Genomic DNA, 24,111 nt, shown 5'->3' with positions numbered 1-24,111 from the left:
GCAGTTCTTAATGACTGCAGTTCTGTTGACTTTAATGAGACATATGATTACAGGATCTGGAAACAGGAGCACAGTGTATCACTTTTGGATGGTAAATTTTTGATGTCTTTCTTGAAGATTTTCCTATCACTGGAAAAGCTGACCTATTATGTATATACAAGAATGCCTGACTTCTTGCCTTCTATGAAGTGTTTATAAAATATTGTTCTGCTCCCAGATTTTAGGGATTTGAGTCTCTGAAGTTCTGAGCTTCATGCTCACCTTTGAGTCTTCCCTCTCTGATGTGACATGCTTATCTGAGTGTATTTCTGAAAGGCCTTTCGGATATCAGTATAAAGGAGACTCTTGAGTCTCTACTGTCTTCATTAGTAGAGTATTATTCTTCTTTATTGTTTTTCCCTATGGCTTTGAACATAGCTTGCAACTGAGTGGTCCAGCTATAGAATCAGAATGCCTCCACTGGCATTTTTCAAGCCATTTATTATATTCCAATAACATCTTAATAAAACCATTCTTTATTGCACAGGAGCTCCTTTGACCTCTTTTGGGAACCTACTCTAATACTCTGTGGCTCTTGTTCATAAGAACATTCTTTTTCCTAATATCTAGTCTAAACTTTTCCTTCCTTAGCTGAAGGCTTTTTGTCTCCCATTTTTTTTGAAACTACAAGTGATTCCCTTTCCTCACTGAAGACTAAACTTTGTACCTAATGGCTAGAATGTCAAACAAACATTAATCTTGTCTCCTGCCTCTTTACAGATGGAGGAATGCCCAAAAGCAATTTAGCTTTAGACAGCAGAAGTATTTGTGTAGTGTTCTTTACCCTCTGATTCATCTCAAATCATCTTGGATTAAGCTTTATTTCTCAAAGATGCCAACAGCATAAGAATCTACCTTGAAACTTAATAATCACTCCATACTCCTACATTTCATTTTAAATTATGTCTCTCTCTTACATAAGCTACCTACTGTAAAAAGGATACTTATACATTTGCAAAGAACCATTTATATGCCTCAGCAATACATGTATCATTTGAAATTTTCTCTTCATAGATAGGGCCTACTCTAAGACCACTTAATATGCAAAAAATTCATACTTTCCAAAGAGCTATGTAAGGGGCAATTGTTCACATCCAGGCAAACCTCCCCACTTCCCCCACCACTCTAAACACACATACACATGAGCCAGTCACACTGAAATTCCACCTTTGGGAATGTAGCCCTTAGGGATAACTAGTTCAAGATTTCCATGTAGATCTCCTAGGAGGAGGACGACACTGGCATTTCTTGATATTCTCTCTTTATACTTTTATTTCCAAACTAAGGGGGAAGGAATTTCAATATAAAGAGCTGAAAATAGAATGAGCTAGTGCACTGAGGCAGGAGTCATTTATTCCTTTTAGTGTGAACTAGTTTGATCTATTCTTCACTCTTAAGATATCATTGACATCATATTTTGAGCTAATGGGAATTTTAATGGGGAGGCATAATGGTGGAGGATGTGGGCAGGGGTAGTGATGATAATTAAAGAAAATTTTCAAGTAAGTGGGAGGATGGACCAGTGAAAATGTTTTAATAAGGAGTTAAAGGCATTTAGAGGGCAGAAGAGAAGGGCATCCATCTGCTCTCCATTTCAAGTTGACCTGATTGCATTCTCCTTTATTCTTCTACTACATCCACTAGAAAAATTCTAAAAGCTATGTCGAGGTTACTGGTTTGTTTGTTTGTTACCCTGACTGGACTCCTTGAGGACAGGAAACCAGAAGCAAGGGCTATGGGGAATACAATATGGAATGGGGCAACGGGAACATAATTTCATAATTTCAGCTGCATAAACCAAAGCCAAATAAAAATTAAAAAGAAAGAATGCATTACTTAAGGTTTCCAATGATTTATGGTAGCCTATCAGAATGTGGAGTGTACTGCATGCAGTTTTATGCTTATATAAATGGAGTTAAAAGGGATTGAGGAACATTGCTCTAATTTTGGGATGCAAAACTTATGGAAGAAAAGAAAAGGTGTTAAATGGTCCACAAAAGATAAAGTTTAAATACTCTTTTGAAAGAAATGGTGATGATGATGATGACAGCGGTGGCAGTCAAGATTTACTAATAAGTATTTGTTGTGTGCTAGGAACTATGTAGAATTCTGTTCATAAATCATTATTTAATCCTCACAACACTCTTTGAGATTGGTGCTATTTTTATTCTTGCCTTTCAGATTAAAAAAAAAAAACAAAACAACCCTGAGGTTTAGCAAGGTGAAGTAGAAATAGGAAATAGAGGAGGCAGAAATTGAACCTGGCATCTTAACTTGAGGAAAGGACTCAATTCCCCATGTAAGTGGAAATGAACCTATGCAGTTATTCTCTACCAGAAGACCTTGCTTTTTGGCTCTTCTTCCAGAAGTAATACCATCAATACTCTGTAAAATCTCTTTGTAGACAACATCAAATCTTGTGGAATGGCTACCTACAGTTAACAAATGTATAGATTTCAAGTGCCAGTGTTTTTAACATTAGCTTGCAACAGCAGGCTGCCACATTGGGAATTTATGTCATAGTTCTCTATTTATTACAGTGATCTGAGCTAGTGAATTTCATATTTTCAGCTCTTTATCTGGCAGATATAAGCATATTACCACTTGTCAAGGGTTATGATAAGTAGACAGATAATTTTGAGGAAAAAATTTAAAACACTGGAACAAACGTTTAACAACTAATTCTTTTTTTGTATATATATTTTTGGAGTTCAATTTGCCAACATATAGTATAACAGCCAGTGTTCATCCCATTAAGTGCCCCCATCAGTGTCCATCATCCAGTCACCCCATCCCCCCACTCACCTCCCCTTCCACTACCCCTTGTTCGTTTCCCAGAGTTAGGAGTCTCTCATGAACAACTGATTCTTAAGCCTGTGTTGCCACATAAAAAACTTGAAAAAAAAAAAAGAAAAGCACAAAAGCAGGAATCCTAACATTCCTGGATCAAATTTCAACTGCCATTAAAAATGGTTTGACATTTCCTCATGAATATCTGTCAGAGTTTCATCACATTAGGTATTCTTCTAATACGTTAAATAAAATTGAGGGAGGAATCACAAAAATAAGAGAATTTTGTACAGTTTGATAATCTAAGTTGTTATATTAAATGTTTTATATTTTGTTTACTATTTTGGCCACGGCTATAACGTTTGCTTAAAAATGCTTTCAGGAAAAATGGCATCTGGTCCTTGAACCCAAAGAACTAGTTACACTGTTTCTTAGAAAAATCAGTTTGGTTCATATAATTTTTACTTATGGTATATTTTCCAGTAAAATAGCCTATTATGAGATTAAGGACTGTTTGTACTTACTATCAGGAACCAAACGGTATTTGACCTATGGTAAGAAGGTAGTCATGTGAGATGCCTGGGTGGCTCAGTGGTTTAGCATCTGCTTTTGGCCCAGGGTGTGATCCTGGGGTCCTGGGATCAGGTCCCTCATCGGGCTCCCTGTGTGGAGCCTGCTTCTCCTTCTGCCTATGTCTCTGCCTCCCTCTGTGTGTATCTCATGAATAAATAAATAAAATCTTAAAAAAAACCAATACAATCATGCTTTTTAAGAACCATGGTATAGCCTGGGTTCCTCTGAAAACAACATGAAACTAAGGCTTGCATGTAGGTAATTTATTTGGGAAGTGGTTCTGAAGAAAGATGGAAAGTGAAACAGGGAAGTAGGAAAAGCCAAAACAGGGATGCATTATTGATTTGAAAACCATTGTAGGAAAAGCAGTATAGGTACTTGATCCTGTTGGGAACTTATGATGAGCCTTTTGAAATGTTTCTCATACTGTTGCCTTAAGTAAGAGTTGGCTAATGATGGCCTCTGGGGCAAAATCTGCCTGGGCAGCTATTTATGTAAATAAAGTTTTATTAGAACACAGCTACATCATTCATTTATTTATTTCCTATGGTGTATTCAGGTTATGATGGCAGAGTCAAGTAGTTGTGAAAGAGACTGTATGGCTTGTAAACCTAAATTATTTTCTATCTGGCCCCTTACCAAAAAAAAAAAAAATGCTTACCTTTGCCTTAGAAGATTAAAGGAGGATGAATTTATCCATTAGCTTTTCTCCCCAGTGATCAAGGATCTTTTCAATGGAATTAGCTGTCCCACTCTTTTGGGTTGTTCTCATGTAGGAAGTAGACTCCTACACTTTGGCATTAGAGAAAGCCTGAATGCAAGAAGTGAAAGATGCCTCACATGGTCCAAGATGAGTCACTATCACATTAAAGATAGGACAATCTGGACAAAGTCTGTATGGAATTGGATGCTATAGGATGGTTGGAATAAGAGACTGGGTGAGAGAATATGAAGCGTGCACAAAAGGTGTCCAATATTTAGTGAAAATGTTATGATGATGGTTTATTCATTCATTCATTGCAAAATATTTATTGAGCACCTATCATATGTCAGACTCTCCTAGATGCTAAGGATATGATGATGGATAAAACTGACAAAAATGTCTGCCCTCATTGAGCTTACAGTCAGGTGTAGGAGACCAATAATAAATACTCCATAAAATCATGCTATGTTAATAGCAATGAGTATACAAAGAGCCTTTGAGGGAAGAGCAATGACCCTGAGACCAGAAGAACACCTGATATATTTCAGAAATAGCAGGATGGAGCATTATGGGAACTGGTGGGGAGGTAGATTGTGTAGGCAGGCTATGTTAAACAGAAAGGATTTGGGATTTTCTGAAGGGTGAGATGGGAAGCCAGCCATCGGAAGGTTTAAACAGAGAAGTGACATGATTGGACTTTTTTTCTCCCTCTAAAGTAGTAAAAAAATTGAGATGTAACTTACACATTGGTAGACTTAAACACAAATGCACAAACCTTAAGTGGGTAGCTCAGTAAAATTTTACATATGTATCCACCCATGCAGCCAACACCTGGATTAAGATATGGAAGATTGCCATGAACTGAAAAGATTCCTTGCTACTTTCAGTCCATGTTCCACTTCCTCAATGAGGTAATCAATCTTCTGTCTTCTAATACCACTGATTAGTTTTGTTTGTCCTTTGAACCACATTTAAGGGGAACTATGCAATATATTTTTTATCAGGATTTTTGTGCTCAACTTTATATTTTGAGATTCATTCATGTTATTGCACATATCAGTGGTTTTCTCTTTTTCATTGTGGTGTACTATTCCATTGTATGGATGAATATACTATCATTTATCCATTCTCCTACTGATGGGCATTTGGGTTGCTTTGGGGCTTTGGCTATTAGGAATAAAGATGTTATGAACATTTATATATATATTTTTTGGTGAATACATGCACTAGTTTATCTTGGGTATGAACAGACATGCTGAGTCATAGGGTGGGCATATGTTTGGCTTTAATACATATGGCCAAAATTTTTTGCTAAGTGGTTGAACAAATACATTCTATGAGATACATTCTATCGACAATATATGAGAGAGAGTTCCAGTTACTAGACATCCTTGCCAATGCTTGATACTGTCAATCTTTTTAAAAGACATTCTGGTAGGTGTGTAATGGTACCACAAAGTGGTCTTAGCTTGCATTTTCCTGATAGGTAATAATATTGAGCATTTTTTAAAGATTTTAAAAAATTTATTCATGAGAGACACAGAGAGAGGCAGAGACATAGCCAGAGGGAGAAGCAGGGTCTCTACGGGGAGCCTGATGCAGGACTAGATCCCAGGACCCTGGGATCATGACCTGAGCCAAAGGCAGATGCTCAACCACTGAGCCAACCAGGTGCCCCAATATTGAGCACTTTTAGATGCTCAAAAGCACATACTTTTTGACCATCTAGAAATGAAGTAGCTGTTCAAGTTCTGTCCGTTTTAATGTTTTTTTCTTACTGATTTATAGCTCTTGATATATTTTATATCCAAAATATTTTTTAGCTACATGTGTTGAAATATAGTTTTCTAGTTTGGAGCCTGCTGTTTACCTCCCTGATGATTCATTTTAATGAACAGAAGTTCTTTATTTTAATGAAATCCAATTTATCATTTTAAAAAATAGTTACTGCTTTATGTGTCCCACTAAGGAAATCTTTGCCTCATACAGAAGCAAAAGCCTATGTTTTCTTCTAGAAACTTGGTTTATCTGTTATAGTTAAATTGATGGTCTATCTTGAATGAATTTCTATATATGATTTGAGGCTGGGAATATACATATTGTCCCCGTTTTGATACCTTAATGTTCTTTTTTTTTGATACCTTAATGTTCTAATACTATTTATTAAACATATTATTCCTCCCACACTAGATTATAATGGTGCCTTTGCTGTATATCATGTGGTAATATATACGAGTTTATTTCTAGAGTCTAACATTGCTCTATTTATCTAAGCTTTCACTAGTACCATATTCTCTTAATTTTTGTAGATTTGAAAGAAATCTTAAAATATGATAATGTAAATTTTCCAACTTTATCTTTCTTTAAAGTTGTCTTATTCTTGGTTCTTTGCATGTCCTTATAATTTTTAGAATCAAGTTGTCCATATTTTGTGATATTGTTCTTTTAGTGATTAATCTAGAAAATTTAAAATGTATTTCTTATAGCTCATAATCTTTTTGTGATGTCAACATAGAGTATTCATCAAAACCTGTCTTCTCTAGCTAAACAAGATATCTACCTTCTCCCAAACACTGTGGCTTTGGAAATTTTTCTCCAACTTTCAGCATCCTAGAAGCTGTTCTCCAATAGGCCCCGTGGAATCTTTCCTTGCACACATGTAGTTCAACACTCAGTTAAAGTCCCTCACATGTAGCTCAACATTCAGTTAAAGTCCCAGAATTTCCATGCATCTCTTGGGGGTTCCTTCTCTGTGATTCCTTTATTTCTGGTACCCTGACAAGGCCCTCTCTTAAATCCCAGCCACTTTAGCATTCCTGAACTCTCACTTTGGTTTCTTCAGCCCACCAAACTGCTACTCTTTGAAAAGTGTCAAAGAAAAGGTAGAAATCACCTCATGTAAGTCCCTCCTCTTAAAGTTTGTAGCATTGTGTTGATTTCGGTCCAATATCTTATTATATATATATATTTTATCCAGTTTTATAGTTGGATAGGTTCAATACCAGCTGCTTTATCATGGTCTGAACAGGAAGCCCTGATTTGGGTATTGAAGAGATTGCTTTGGCTTCTTTCTGGAGAAAAGATTGAGGGTGGTGGTACCAGAAAAGACTAGTGAGGTAAGTAAGGTAATTTTTGCAGTAATCCAGGTGAGAGATGATAGTGGCTTGTCCAGAGTGTTATCAGTGATGTGGTAAGAAGTGGTCAAATTTGGAATATATTTTGAAGGTGAAGATGGCAGGATTTTCTGATGGATCTGGTGAAGAATGTGAGAAAAATAATGGGGTCCATGGTGGCACAAAGGATTTTAGTCTATGGTACTGGAGAAAAAGGTTTTCATTTATTGAGATGGGAAGACTGCAAGCGTTGGAGGTTTGGGAGATACCTACTAGACAGGAAGAGTCAATGGACAGTTGTATATATGGCTCAGGAATTCAAGAGAGAGAGGAGGGACTAGTGAGACAGGAGATACAGATTATATTTAGTTATGAGACGAGATATAATCACCAAGGAAGCAAGCAGAGATATAAGATAAAACAAGTTCAAAGATTAAGTCTTGAGAAAACACATTAATAACTTAATTATAGCTTTATAAGCCTAATTTAATTTAGTAGAAATCATTTTATAGGCAGCCTAATGGGGAATGGTGGTAAATATTCAACGAGAGTTAATGGAGTATTTGAGACTCCATTAACTTTTATGTAAATTTAGGCATTACATGCTAATTGGGTGTTTGAACAAATTATTCACTGGTTCTAGGTCACCATAGATGCATGAGAATACAATCAGAATATAGTTTTGATATATTTATAAAACTTGTTTTGTAGAACCTGTTTTGTGAATCACAGGGATATATACACACACATTAAAAAGAGTAAAAATCACTTATGTTTACTGATGCCAGTGGGGCATACAATATGAAAGTAGGACTTAAGGGACTCCATGTAGTTCCCTTCAGACCAATCTTTATAAAGAGCTGCTATACAGGTCAAATGCACAATATGGTCTTTCTGAATATTAAGACATTTTATCTTTTGGAAGGGCATATTATGGCTCAGCTGAACTACATTTTTAAAAATAATACATAGAATGAGAAGTGCTATTTTAATAATTTGAAAAGATGAGTTTTTGCCTTTTAATTTATGAAATCAATCCAGTTCCCTGCACATTTCAGAGTGTAACTCCTGCCATTCTTTGTTCTGTCTTTTATCTCTGTTTCTTAAGAGACAATAATCGAAAACCATAGCCAAAAGCCTGATACAGCCCATAATAAAAATGGCTTGAGTTTTTCCTCAGATATATTATCCAATTTTTCTCTAATGATAATGGGATGGATTTCAGATCAAACACTAACTGGGCAAATGAAGTAAAAAATTTTTAGTGACCGCCTTACGTTCTATATTATTGTAGTCCAATTATTAGAGGTGGTCTGATAAAGGGGAGAAGGTGAACACAGCAGAGCCAAGAGCTTGTAGGAAAAACCTGGTGTAATAGTGAAGTGTTTTCACAACTGTAAATTACACTGAAAATTGCTTATCAATCAAAATGTGAGAGCAACACCAAAAATATTAATCAAGTAGGAAGTGGTCATCTTAATGGTGAAACAAAGCCAAGAGAAATTAGGAAGCTTAATGTTACAGTAACTGTGGTTTTATAAGAGAATGTTCATACTCTTAAAAATACACCCTGAAATATATAGAGGTAAAGTGGCTTGATGTAGGACTCTCAAATGGTTCAAAAATTAATTTTATATATGTGTGTGAATATATATAAATACAGACAGAGAGGGAGAAAGAATAAGGAAGTGAGAGAGAGAAGTCTATAATTGATAAATGGGAGCAATATATTAACAGTAGGTGACATTCTTACAGCTTTTCTAAATGTTTGAAATTATTTCCACATCCAAAGGTACAAAAATGGATACACACATGAACGCATAAACACAAGCACACACACATAAAGGGAAGTTAATCATGAACATTGCTACCTAAGCCATACTGTTTCATTATCATTTTTCCTCATGCTTAAATTACCTCAAGAATGTCTTTGGTATTTTTCAAATGACCAAGCTTCTCATGCTTCATCTCAGGCATTAAAGGATATTAGTCTTCCTTTGTCAGTCTGTGTTCTTTTCTCTGAAAGGCACAACTCCCATGACTTCAGAGAAGATGGATCTGGAAGACAGAGGCCACAGAACACAGCTGCTCAATGTGCTACTTGTCAAAGCTTTGCTAGGGACTGGGCCCTTATGCATTCATACCTCCAAACTCTTAGGTTTGACTGAATTTTCCTTAGTCTGGTCCAGGTATCTCTGCTAATGGTCTAGAGGGTGAAAGTGGCTCTCTGCCTCCTGTATTGAGGTGATAGCTTTGAATGCTATGTGATGAGTCCTCTTCTGTGTTTTCTAGCAGGAGAAAGTTTGTGCCAGATTTTAAGTTCTAAGGTTTATTTCCCAGTACATAGATGTTCAAATTATATTTGTTAATTTTTTTAAAAAAGATTTTATTTATTTATTTATTTATTTATTTATTTATTTATTTATTTATCTATTTATTTATGAGAGACATATATAGAGAGAAGCAGAGACACAGGCAGAGGGAGAAGCAGGCTCTATGTAGGGAGCCCGATGTGGGACTCCATCTGGAACTCCAGGATCACACCCTGGGCTAAGCCACTGAGCCACTCAGGCATCTCTATATTTGTTAATTGACTCTAAATTTGCTTTGAAAGAGCTGTAGAACTATAAAAATATTTACATAAGGTGTAATCCATTTGAAAATCAAACAATTCAATGCAATAAAGCAAGCAAAGCTACTAAAGCAGAGTGGAAGAGTCAAAGGGGGATCAGCCAGCTGGCAGACAGCAGGATCTCTCAAACGTAAATGTGCATACAGTTCCCTTGGTTTTCTTGATAAAACACAGCTTCTCATTGGTAGTCTGAGTGCAGCTTGAGCTTTTGCATTTCTAAACAGCTCCTAGAAGATGCTGGTCCATGGACTGCACTGAGTAGTCAAGTGCTATGAGGGCACAGAAAGAGGAAGGGCTCATGGTGGCCTGGAAGGCTTCATGAAGAGGAAGGTTCTAGATGGCTGTGGAAGGAGCAGAATTTAAGTAGATGAGGAGGGAAAGAGAGCATTTCAGGTGCAAAGATTTTCTTAACAAAGGCACAAGAGTGGGAATGAACTTAATTTACTAGGAGAGCTCCTAGCCTGAATTTGGCTGCAAGAGAGAGTTTATGTAGTGGAGAGGAGGAAGTAAGTTTAGATTGGAAGTTTTGAATATTGGGTTAAAGATCATTGGCTTTATATTATAGGCAACAGACAAGATGTTAGGGAAGAAAAGGGTGTGAGCATCCACATGATCCTCTTGAACAAAGAGGATGAACAAAGGCAGAACATGATTAGCTGTGTGCCACAAAGGTGGGTTACAGGGAGCTTATAGGCACTCTACTGCAGAGCATCTGAGATAAGCTGAACTGTATCCTCTAAAAATTCATGTATTGAAGCCTTAAACCCCAGTACTTCAAAGTGGGATTCAAGAAATGATTAAGTTAAAATGGGGTTAATAGGGTGGGCCCTAACATAATACAACTGTTGTCCTTCTAAGAAAAGGGAATTTGAACATAGTTATATAGGAAAGAGAATGCGAAGATACAGTAAAAAAGACATCTATAAGCCAAGGAGAGAGGCCTAGAAGAAAAGGTACCTTGATCTTGGACTTCTAGCCACTAGAATAGTGAGAAAATAAATTTCAGCTATTCAAGCCACTCAGTCTGTGCTTTGTTATGGCAACCCTAGCAAATTAATATAGCACCATTTTCTCTTCCTTCCTTTCCTTAATCAGTCAACTAAATGTATGGCCCATCTGCCACACACAAAATACTGTTATGGGCACAGAAGGAAATAGAGAAAAGTACAGGATTAAAAGAAACATAAGCCATAGATTTGCTCTCAAGAAGGTGCCATTCCCAGAGGACTTCTGGGGAAGATGGCAGAGTAGGAAGACCCTAAGCTCACCTTGTCCCACGGATACAACTAGATGACACTTTCATCAGTGTTTACAACCCAGAAAACAACATGAAGATTGGCAGAATAAACTCCACAACTGAATATAAAGAGGCCACAAAGAGGAAAGGAGGGCAGAGAAGTGGTTGGAAACTAAATGAACTTGAGGGACTGTCTACAGGAGGGAGGGACACGATGGAAACAGAGAGGGAGAGCAACAAATGCCCACACTGGGGATCCCACACAGGGAAGATGAATTCCTGTAACAGTTGGCTTTGAAAACCAGAGGGGTTGAATTTCATGAGTTCTTACAACTAGTGGGATTTAAAACCTGGAATTGTAAAGAAATCAGCGGCTCAGCTCTGGGAAAGCTGGTAGGCTAGAGGAAACAGAGTTTCTGTCCCTAAAGAGAGAACACAACAGCCTGTGGAGATACAGCCATAGAAGCAACAGTCTGAAAAGTGCCTGGGGCATATGGGAGGAAGAGTTATTTACTAATATCAGAGCATGTCCCAAAAGGACAGAAATCCCTGGGGAACTCCTCTGGGAGCAAAGGAACTGGCAGGTGCCATTTCCCTGCCCTGCTGCCCAGGATAAACATACTGACACCTCCAGGACTTGCTATCTAACTAGTGAGCATTGCTGCCCCACACCCCCATGTTGTGCTTTTGCCAATCTACCTCTCCAGACAGCCTGCCTCAGTCCAGGTGCTGCAGGGCCCTCCCATAGAGGAAAGGAGACAGGCAAAGCTTGCTAGCATTGTTGCACCTGCCTCACTTTTGTGCTTGGGTGGATCTGCCCTCTTCAGAACTGTCTTGGCCAGAACCCATACAAGGCAGTGTCACAGGCCTGGCAGTGTGCAAGCAACCCCTATAGTGGCCAGCATCTGGAGAGTGGGAAAGATAAACACAAACACAAGTCCGATGGAGGCCCCAGCAGTGGGCTGGAGGTGGACAACTGGTCTGACTGCAGGCCCTGCCTACCACTGAAAGCTTTTCAGGGGACAATACAGTGAAAGTGCCCTGCAGTTTGGTGCTACTACATCTCTGGCAAATTCCTGGTCTGACTCCATTCAAGTCCAAGGTGTCCTCAGTCTGGCTCACCAACACTGTAAGGATCAAACACTGCCCACAGCAGGCAAAGAGAGCCACTGCAGATGGCTGGACTGAAGGAAAAGGCAGCCAGATACAACAGCAGGGTGTAGGCATCACAAATAGGAGATACCCCCAAAGTGCCAGGTTCTAGTGAACAGGGGACTGCACAGCAGGGTACTATAGGATCTCTTCTGGGGAAGCGCATTATTTTCAAGTGCAGGAGATATAGCTGTCCTTCCTAACATAGAGAAACAAAAACAAAGAGTTAGACAAACTGAAAAGACAGAAAAATATGTCACAAATGAAAGAACAGGACAATACCACAGCAAGAGACCTAAGTGAAATGGTGATAAGTAGTATGCCTGATAGAGAATTTAAAGTAATGGTCATAAAAATTCTCACTGGACTTGAGAAAAGAATGGAAGACATCAGTTAGACCCTTAGCAATGAGATTTAAAAAAAACTTCTCCCTCTGCCTGTGTCTCTGCCTCTCTCTCTGTGTCTATCATGAATAAATAAATAAAATCTTAAAAAAAAAAAGAAAGAAAAGAGAACAGAATTTTTTAAAATATTTTTTTAAAAATTTACTTGACAGAGTGAGAGAGAGTACACAAGCAGGGGGAGCAGTAGGCAGAGGGAGAGGGAGAAGCAGGCCCCTCCCCAAGTAGGGAACAGAGCGTGGGGCCCAAATCTTAGGACCTTGAGATCATGAACTGAACTGAAGGCAGACACTTAACTGACTGAGCCACCCAGGTGCCCCAGGAGCAGAAAATTTATTTGAAGAAATAATAACTGCAAACTTCTTAAATTTAGGGAAGGAAATAGAAATCCAGATCCAGGAGGCAGAGATTCCCCCAACAAAATAAACCCAAGGAGGTCCACACCAAGAAATAGTAATTAAGATGGCAAAAAGTAAGGACAAACATTATATGTTCTCATTCATTTGGGGAATATAAATAATAGTGAAAGGGAATAGAAGGGAAGGGAGAAGAAATGGGTAGGAAATGTCAGAAAGGGAGACAGAACATAAAGACTCCTAACTCTGGGAAACGAATTAGGGGTGGTGGAAGGGGAGGAGGGTGGGGGGTGGGGGTGAATGGGTGACGGACACTGAGGGGGGCACTTGACGGGATGAGCACTGGGTGTTATTCTGTATGTTGGCAAATTGAACACCAATAAAAAACAAATTTATTATTAAAAAAATAAAAATAAAATGAAAGTGAAAAAAATAAAATAAAAAGATGGCAAAAAGTAGTAATAAAGAGATAATTTTAAAAGCAGAGAGAGAGACAGAGAGAGAAAGAGAGAGAGATAGAGAAAACAGTTACATACAAGGGAACCACTTAAGGCCATCAGATGATTTTTCAGCAGAAACTGCAGGCCAGAAGGGAGTGTCATGATGTATTCAAGTGCTCAAAGGAAAAAAAAATCTGCATCCAAGAATATTCTAACCAGCAAGACTATTATTATTCAGAATAGAAGGAGAGGTAAAAGGATTCCTGGGTGGCTCAGCAGTTGAGTGTCTGCCTTTGGCTCAGGGCCTGATCCTAGGATCTAGGATGGAGTCCCACCTCAGGCTCCCTGTGAGGAGCCTGCTTCTCCCTCCTCCTATGTCTCTGTCTCTTTGTCTCTGTGCCTCTCATGAATAAAGAAATAAATCTTAAAAAAAATAAAGTAAAATAAAGGAGAGGTAAAGAGTTTCCTAAATAAAAATTAAGGGAATTCAAAACCATTAAATTCTCTAAGAAATGTGAAAGGGAACTCTCTGAGTAGAAAGAAAAACTATGCAATAGTAGGGAAAGTAGGAAGCACAAAAGCAGTAAAAATAAATATATCTGTAAAAATCAGTCAAGGGACTCACAAAACAAATGGGTGTGAAGTAAGACACCATATACCTAAAATGGGGGGAGGAGAGGAGTAAACAATGGGTTCTAACTTAAGCAACCATCAGCTTAATACAAGACTGCTATATATAAAAGATATTATATACAAACCAAATGGTAACCACAAATCAAAAATGAGTAAAAGATATGCAAAAAATAAAGAGAAAGGAATCCAAATATATCACTAAAGAAAGTCAGCAAACCATGAAAGAGAGCAATGGAAGAAAGTTTTTAATTAGCAATAATTGTGCCTTGGATAAACCTCATTGGCTACAATACTGCCACCACGCAAAGCTGGCAATGGAAGAAAGGAATGGAGAAAAACTACAAAAACAACCATAAAACAAATAACAAAATGGCAGTAAATACACATCATTAATTATTCTGTAGTGCCTGGTTGGCCCAGTCAATAGATCATCCAACTCTAGATCTTGGAGTCATGAGTTTAAGCCCCACTTTGGGTGTAGAGACTACTTAAACAAAACAAAACAAATTCCCAAGGAACTGGGAGGCAAGGTCATGTCCTAAAAACACTAAAAAATTACTTTAAATATAAATGGACTAAACACTCCACTCAAAAGACACAGGATGACAGAGTAGATAAAAAAACAAGACTCATATATAGGTCGCCTGCAAGAGACTCATTTTAGACCTAAAGACACATGCAGATTGAAAGTGAGGGTTAGAGAAGCATTTTTCATGCGAATGGACATCAAATGAAAGCCAGAGTAGCAATACTTATACTGAAAAAGATAGACTTTAAAAGTAAGACTGTAGGGATGCCTGGGTGGCTCAGAAGTTGAGTATCTGCCTTTGGCTCAGGTGGTGATCCTGGAGTTCCAGGATCAAGTCCCACACCGGGCTCCCTGCATGGAGCCTGCTTCTCTCTCTGCCTATATCTCTGCCTCTCTCTACTCTGTGTCTCTCATGAATAAATAAATAAAATCTTAAAAAAGAAAACTAAGACTGTAACAAGATACGGAGAAGGACACTGTATAATAATAAAGGGGGCAATCCAACAAGAAGATATACCAATTATAAATATTTATGTACCCAACATGGGAGTACCCAAATTAGCAAACATAAATACTCTTGTATTCAAGAGTAATACAGTAATAGCAGGGGACTTTAACACCCTACTTACATCAATGGACAGATCATCCAAAAAAGAGAATCAACAAGGCCTTGAATGGTTCATTGGACTAGATGGACCTAACCAATATATTTAGAATATTCCATCTTAAAACAGCAGAATACACATTCTTTTCAAATGCACAGGGAACATTTTCCAGGATAGATCACATGTTAGGCCACAAAGAAGTCTCAACAAGTTCAGAAAGACTGAGGTCATAGTATGCATCTTTTCCAACTACAACACTATGAAACTAGAAATCAACTACAAGAAAAAATTGGGAAAGACCACAAATACATAAGGTTAAATAACACGCTACTAAACAATGAATGGGTCAACTAAAATCAAAGAGGAAATAAAAACACATGGAAACAAATAAAATAGAAAACACGGTGGTCTAAAATCTTTGGGATGCAGCAAAATCTGTTCTAAGAGAAGTTTATAGCAATACAAGCCTACCTCAAGAAGCAAGAAAAATCTCAAATAAACAGCCTAACCTTACACCTAAAGGAGTTTAAAAGAACCAAAACCCAAAACACATGGAAAGAGAGAACTAATAAACATTAGAGCAGAAAAAAATGAATAAAAACTTAAAAGCAATAGAATAGATCAAAGAAATCAAGAGTTGTTTCCTTTAAAGATCAACAAAACATAAATTTTAGCCAGACTCATAAAAAAAGAAGACTCGAGTAAACAAACTTAAAAGTGAAAAGAGGAGAAATAATAACTAACACCCAGAAATACAAAGAATTATAAGAGAATGCTATGGAAAAATTATATGCCGACAAATTGGACAGGTGGAAGAAATCCATAAACTCCTAGAAATGTATAACCTCCCAAAACTGAATCAGGAAGAAATAGAAAATTTGAACAGACCCATTACCAGCAATGAAATTGAATAAAAAAATCTCCAAACAATCAAAAGTCCAAGGCCAGATGGCTTCACAGGCAAAATCTACTAAATATTTAAAGAAGAGTTAATACCTATTATCTCAAACTATTCCAAAAATAGAAGAGAAAGAAAAGCTTCCAAATTTATTCTGTGAGGCCAATTTTATCCTGATATTAAAACCAGATAAAGATACCACAAAAAAGAGAATAGGCCAATATCCCTAATGGACAGAGATGCAAAAATCCTAAACAAAATATTAGCAAACTGAATCCAACAATACATTAAAAAATAATTCACCACAATTAAGTGGGGACTTATTCCTGGGATGCAAGAGTGCTTCAATATTTACAAATTAATCAACATGATACCTCAAGATAGAAGAGGAAAGAAAAAATCATATGATCACTCAATACATGCAGAAAAACATTTGACAAAGTACTACATCCATTCATGATAAAAACTCTCAACAAGGTAGGTTTAGAGGAAACATACTTCAAAATAATAAAGACCATATGTGAAAAATGAATAACTAATATCACACTCAATGGTGAAAAAGAGCTTTTCCTCTAAGATCAAGAACAAGACAAGGACGTCCACTCTCACTACTATTATTCACCATATTATTAGAAGTCCCAGCTATAGCAATCAGAAAAGAAAAAGAAATAAAAGACATCCAAATTGGTAAGAAGAAGTAAAACTATCACTAAAGACTCTGCCAAGAAACTGCTAGAACTAATAAATGAATTTAGTAAGGTTGCAGGACACACAATCAATATACAGAAATCCATTGCATTTCTATACAGTAATAATGAAGCAGCACAAAGAGAAATTAAGAAAATAATCCCATTTACAATTGCACCAAAAATAATAAAATACCTAGGGATGAACTTAAGCTTGGCTGAATAACATAAAACACTGAAAGAAATTGAAGATGACACAAATGGAAAGTTATTCCATGCTCATGTATTGTAAGAATAAATATTAAAATGTCCATACCTCCCAAGCAATCTACAGATTTAATGCAATCCCTATCAAAATACCAATAGCATTTTTCAAAGAAATAGAACAAATAACCCTAAAATTTGAATGGAACCACAAAAAAACCTTAAATACACAAAGCAATCTTGAAAAAGAACAAAACTGGATGCATTACAATTCCAGATTTCAAGATCTACTACAAAGCTGTAGTAATCAAAACAGCACTGTACTGGCATAAAAACAGATACACAGATCAATGGAACAGATTAGAAAGCCCAAAAGCAAACCCATAGTTACATTGTCAATTAATCTTTGACAAAGTAGATAAGAATAATGAGAAAAAGAACATCTCTTCAGCAAATGGTGTTGGGAAAACTGTATAGCTACATGTAAAAGAATGAAACTGGACCACTTCCTCACATTATACACAATAGTAAGCTCAAAATGGATCGCAGACCTAAATGTGAGACCGGACACCATAAAAATCCTAGAAGAAAGCACAGGCAGTAATATCTCTGACATCAACTGTAGCATCATTTTCTAGATATGTCTCCTGAGGCAAGGGAAACAAAAGCAAAAATAAACTAGTGAGAATACATTAAAATAAAAAGATTCTGTACAGCAAAGGAAACATTAAAAAAAAAAAACTAAAAGGGAACCTACTGAAAGAGAGAAATTTACAAATGACATAACTGATAAAGGGTTAGTATCCTAAATAAATAAAGAACTTATATAACTCAACACACAAAAAGCCAAATGATCCAACTGAAAAATGGCCAGAAGATATGAATAGACATTTCTCCAAAAAAGACATCCAGATGGCCAGCAGATGCATGAAAAGATGCTCATCACTCCTCATCAGGGAAATGAAAATCAAAACCATGAGATATCACCTTACATCTCTTATAATGGCAAAAATAAAGGAAATACATGTTTGTGAGGATGTGGAGAAATCAAAATAAAAAACAAGTGTTGGTGAGGATGTGGAAAAAAAGGAACCCTTGTGTACTGTTGGTGGGAATGTAAACTGGTGCAGCCACTGGGGTAGACAAAATGAAAGTTCCTCAAAAAATTAAAAATAGAGTTACCATATGATCCAGTAATTCCTACTACTGGATATTTACCCAAAGAATACAAAACACTAAATTAAAAGGATATATGCACCCCTTGTTTTTTGCAGCATTACTTATAGCAGCCAAATTATGGAAGCAGCCCAAGTGTCCATGTATTGATGAATGGATAAAGAAATGAGGTGTATATATAATGGAATTATCCAATTACAAAAAAGAATGAAATCTTGCCAATTGCAACAACATGGATAGAGCTAGAGAGTATAATGCTAAGTGAAATAAGTTAGTCAAAGACAAATACCATATGAATTTACTCATATTTAGAATTTATGAAACAAATAAGAAAACAGAGAGTCAGAAACAAATCAAGGAACAGACTTAATTATAGAGAACAAAAAGATGGTTACAGGGGCAGGTGGGTGGAGGGAAGGGTGACATAGGTGAGGGGAATTAAGAGTACACTTATCATGATGAGCACTGAGTAATGTGTAGAATTGTTGAATCACTGTATTGTACACTCAGAACTAATATAACATCTTATGTTAGCTATGCTGGAATTAAAAGGAAAAATTTAATAAAATTGAAAAAAAAAGAAAATAAAAAATACATTTGCAAAAAAAAAAGAGAGAGAGAGAGAGAGAGAAAGAAACCAGGATACAGATGAATTTCAATTTATAGGAAAAATAAAAATATAGAACCAGTAAGTTCCTCCAGCACTGAAATTATGGTTCTTCAGACACATTACCATCATTGGGAAGTATGGAGGTAGACTGGGCAAATTTGAAGCAGGCTAAATAATTAAATAATATAGCCAGGTTCAAGAACAAGAACAACAACAAGGTGCCATTTCAGTGAGTCACACATATATTTTAATATGAATATCTTTTTAATGCTAACAGTATATACCCATATTTGCTCTATTATTCATCTACCACTTCAACAAATGTTTAATGAGTATCAATTTAAATGCCTAGCACTATTCTAGAATTATATATATATATATACACACATCCCTCCAGAATATAGGCCCCCTTTATGTGTGTATATATCTATATATACACATTATATATAACATATAATTTATCACGTGGTTACAAGTGCTATGAGGAAAAAGTAGCTTTGGGATATAGAGGGAGACAGGGTGAAATAGGTATGATTTTAGGTTGGATGGTCAGCAAAGACCTCTTTAATCATGTGCCATTTGAGCAGAGACCTGTGGATTTATGGGAAAATCAAGCATATATTATGTTCCAACTTCTGTGTAGGATCAGAGCACCCAAGGAAGAACCCACAGTCTACGAGGAAGTAGACATTTAGACTGAGAATTCCAATATAGTTAGATAAGCATTATATCAGGCCATACATAATTAAGTGCCAGATATTCACAGCTAATACTCAATAAATATTTGCTAAATGAATGAATGAATGTATGCATGCATGCATGCATGCATGAATGAATGAATCAATCAATCAATCAATCAATCAATCAATCAATAAGGGGAACAGTGAATGAAATAGGAGTCCAGAGGAAGGAAGGAAATACTTTTGAGTAGGATAATAGTTTTCAAGCTGAGTTCTGCCCACCCTGAGAGTTCCAAGAGTCTGGTTTATGGGCAACTGTGAGGTGATGGGGAAAAGTGAAGCTAGGTCAAGTGGAGCTCTGAGCTCTCTATCTGCATTTCAACAGATGTTTACCTGCTTTGCCTACTGGGTGCCCTTGGAAGATTATGTCTATGCAAAGAGAACTGCAACTTGTAAAAATTTGAAAAGCCCTGGTCTGGCAAATCAGTACATGCTTTCTCAGAGCATTGAAAGAGGATAGAGTCTGAAAAATCAGCATTCTGGTGTTCCAATGCAAAGTGGGAGTTCACCCACATGACTTAACCATTTAACCAAAGCAGAACCTCAAAAAGAGCAAGGTTTTGGGAAGGTTGAGAGCAGAAAAGAGTTAAACTGCACATTGTTTACTTGTCTAAAACCTCATAAACCCAACAAATCCTGACTACGATTTAGAGGTTAGAAGAGGGATCCCTGGGTGGCGCAGCGGTTTGGCGCCTGCCTTTGGCCCGGGGCGCGATCCTGGAGACACGGGATCGAATCCCACGTCGGGCTCCCGGTGCATGGAGCCTGCTTTTCCCTCTGCCTGTGTCTCTGCCTCTCTCTCTCTCTCTGTGACTATCATAAATAAATAAATAAAAAAAAATAGAGGTTAGAAGAGCCTAGGTGAGCTTAAAGTTACCCTGCTTTCCTGCCATAAGCCATCAAGACTTCTATTAGGGTTGCAGGGAATGTAAATTATTGAAGGCCTGTAAACATTCCTTCCATAACTTTTCACTTTATTTTATTTTTTATAGTTAACTGATCTTTTAAATTAAAATGAATTTTTTTATTTGGAAATTTAGTTTTTATTGCAAATTTCTGGTAAAGGAAAGAACATGTAGGCTGATCCCCATTTACACTTTGGTATTAAGAGAACTGTAGCTCAGTGGCTTACAACTGCAGCCTTTGAATCACCCAGGGAGGCCTTTGATACCTAGAGTTGCCTGTGTCCCACCTCCTAGAAGTTCTGGCTTAATTGGTCTAGGAGGCAGCCCAGGCATCAGTAGCTTTTTGAACTCCTCAGGTGATTCCAACATGTTGATACACTGGATCCTATAAAAATTTTATGGACAAAATAGAAGGCATGACAATACATCTGAATTATGATGTAAAAATATGATCCTATGTCATTTAAAAAATATTTTTTTTATTTATTTTAGAGAGAGTGCATAAGTAGGGGGAAGTGGAAGAGGGAGAAGTAGACTCTGCTAAGCAGGGAGCTCCATGTGGAACTTGATCCTAGGACTCTGAGATCATGACCTGAGTCAAAGGCAGATGTTTAACCAACTAAGCCACCCAGGCACCCCAGGATCCTATGTCATTTTTAAATGCTCTAAACACTTTATCTCTGTTGAGACATTAATAATTTGGTATTATTAATGGAATAGAAATTCATACTTTTGTATGGACAGAGAATCTAATTTAATTTAAATTCTGGTGTAATATACTGTACTGTATTGGTTTTAGGTGTACAATATAGTGATCCAACAGTTCCATACTCCATGCTCATCAAGTGTGTTCCTAATCCCCTTCACCTGTTTCACCCAACCACTCAACTCACCTCCCCTCTGGTAACCATCTGTTTGTTCTCTATAGTTAAGAGTATGTTCCTTGGTTTGTCTCTTTTTTCCCCTTTGCTCATTTGTTTTGTTTCTTAAATTCCACATATGAGTGAAATCATATGGCATTTGTCTTTCTCTCATTGGTTCATTTGGCTTAGCATTATATTCTCTAGGTCCATTCATATTGTTGCAAATGGCAAGATTTCATTCCTTTTTATAGTTGAATAATATTCCATTGTGTATAGGTATACCACATCTTTATCCATTCATCAATCCATGGACGCTTGGGCTGCTTCCACAGTTTGGCTACAGTAAATAATGCTTCAATAAACACAGGGGTTTATATATCCTTTTGAATTAGTGTTTTTGTATTCTTTGGGTAAATACCCAGTAGTATGATTACAGGATGATAGGGTAGTTCTATTTTTTAATTTTTTGAGGAACCTCCATATTGTCTTCCACAGTGGCTGTACCAGTTTGCATTCCCACCAACAGTGCACAAGGGTTCCTTTTTCTCCACATCCTTGTCAACACTTGTTTTTTCTTGAGTTTTAATTTAGCTGAAAATAAACACATAGATCAATGGAACAAAATAGAAAGCCCAGAAGTAAAGCCAGAATTATATGGTCAATTAATCTTGGACAAAGGAGGCAAGAATATGCAATGGGAAAATGACAGTCTCTTCAACAAATAGTGCTAGGAAAACTGGACAGCTATATGCAACAGAATGAAACTGGACCACTTTCTTAGACCTTACATAAAAATAAATTCAAAATGGATTAAGGACCTAAATGTGAGATCTGAAACCATAAAAATCTTAGAAGAGAGTACAGGTGGTAATTTCTCTGACACTGGCTGTAGCAACATCTTTTTTAGACATAACTTTTCATTTTAAAGGAAAATGGCTTGTTTTGCAAAATAGGAAAAAGGGGCCAAAAGGGAAGTTAACTGTGGACAGTGTTAGTATGAGTTCTGAGAAACCTGGAATGAACCCATTATCCAAGCAATAACAATTTACATATCCCTTTAGTTTTACTTTATAGGTGCATTTTTAGATTCTGTCAAATATCCTTTTTATTATAGTGTCTGTAAGAGAGAAGATGCCACAAAACTCTTAACAGGTAGTCATTAACAAATCTGAAATCACTTGTGCTCATGTGATTGGTCTGTTTTTCAGATATATCAGTATCCAACCATATTTGGATCAAATCCTTTGGCTAAATATGGACTTCTGGAAGTCAGAACAGAGTATCTTTTGTCTGCCTATCTTCTCATTAAATAATAATTAAAAAAAACATAGGCAGGATGAACCTTAACCAACACTAATCAGCGACCTCATGGTTCCTGAGAGCACAAAGCTATGTAACAGAAGGGAAATGTATTATGTCACTATGAACAGGATGGTGTCAATTACCCAGGATAGGACTCTGAGATATGTATGCTCCCTTAGGAGAAATACTGTTTAGTGATCAATTCAAATCCTTTACAGATGCAAAAAATTTTTCCTGAAAAGAGAACACACCACATACAAAGTAGAGCTTGTGTTGACTTAGCAATATACTGCCCAAGACTAACGAATATTTGGCAAAACAACAACAACAACAAAACAAAACCACACACAACAACCAAAAAACATCTTTTGCTATCAGTGAAACATGCACCTTCAGTCTGCCTTGCGAGTTCTGGTCATTCTTACCTGAGTTGAGTGGCAGGATTTGCATGACATACATTCCTGGAACTGACATTCGTTCCTAGACCCTTCTAACTCTGTTTTCTCTTTGTCTGCAAAAACTGAGATTTGACCACAGAATTCTAGGTAGCCATGGAAATGATGAGTAATTTAAAGAAGTACACTATGAAATATACTAACTCCATGGACACTCCTGGCCAAAGATTAGGTTTATACACTGTTGCAGTGTGTTGCAGTGGTCTTGCAATACTGTGAAGAAAAATCAGAGAAAGTCAAAGGTGGACAGGTACATCTAACCCAGTTGGGGTGTCTTTTCATATAGATTATAGTTTTAGGATAAATTATTTTGAAGAAGCAATTCTGTCTAGAAGCAATCTCAGGTGGAGGAACATTTACTCACAAACAGGGTTTCAGAATCATGATGGTTAGATTAATCTGATTGCAGTCATTTGTTTTACAGAGAATGGAATTGGAGGTATAGAAAGATTAAGATTACACAAATCATATAGTCTGATAGAGACCAGGGAAGAGGTAGAAACCAATGTGTCTCCATGACCAATGTTTCTGTGTGTTTTACTACAGTGCTCATTTAAAATCTTTTCTCTGTAGCTTTACTGAGGAATCCCCAAATAGATGTATTCAAAAATGCTATTTATTTTATGTGTAGGCCATGATGTATATTATGTTTGCTTGATAGATAAGACTAGTGATCATTTTTCCAGGACCATTGAAAGCCCAAGATAGTCTCTTTGTAATTTAGATTCATTGTTATGTTTGAGTCTTCTGTTTTAGAAACATAGAAAAATAAAAATGCTTATTTGCAAGGGATATGTCCAAAAGTACCTATGCTATAGTTAGAGAATATCTTATCTTAACCAGGAAAACTTACAAGTGAGAATCTAGCATAGTTGTGCAGCTGTGTCTTTATCATCTAGTGTCTTTGCTCACGTAGTACAGAACTCCTGAGAACTTTATCACCAACTTGCTATGTGACCTTGCTCAAGTCAGAAGATACCTTTATGGTTTATTTCTTCCCATCTACAAAGTTGAATACCAAGTACAGTAATGGTATGGGGAGGTTTATATAGATTTGAGAATGACAGAA

The 24,111-nt window shown here is 36.9% G+C and overlaps 1 long non-coding RNA gene and 1 other non-coding gene across 3 annotated transcripts in view; both read right to left on the bottom strand.

The window, feature by feature from the left end:
- LOC125755009 (uncharacterized) overlaps positions 1–23,257 on the bottom strand; it is a 78,181-nt gene extending 54,924 nt beyond the window's left edge. Inside the window, exons 1-4 of one of the 2 annotated variants that reach the window (XR_007410417.1) lie at positions 23,013–23,257; positions 21,316–21,876; positions 9,363–9,506; positions 9,136–9,276 (exon numbers count right to left, since the gene is read on the bottom strand). This is a non-coding gene — a long non-coding RNA (uncharacterized LOC125755009). The remainder of the gene's footprint in view (positions 1–9,135; positions 9,277–9,362; positions 9,507–21,315; positions 21,877–23,012) is intronic. The other variant, XR_007410418.1, reaches the window with a different exon arrangement.
- On the bottom strand, positions 14,241–14,379 carry LOC112652854 (U4 spliceosomal RNA). Its single transcript, XR_003131769.1, has one exon. It is a non-coding gene; the product is annotated as a U4 spliceosomal RNA (small nuclear RNA).
- Positions 23,258–24,111: the final 854 nt, after the last annotated feature.

The sequence above is a fragment of the Canis lupus genome, chromosome 4, assembly GCF_003254725.2.
Source record: "Canis lupus dingo isolate Sandy chromosome 4, ASM325472v2, whole genome shotgun sequence".
NCBI lineage: Eukaryota > Metazoa > Chordata > Mammalia > Carnivora > Canidae > Canis > Canis lupus.
Note: the sequence above shows the minus strand (reverse complement) of the source record. Positions and strands in the feature narration are given on the sequence as shown.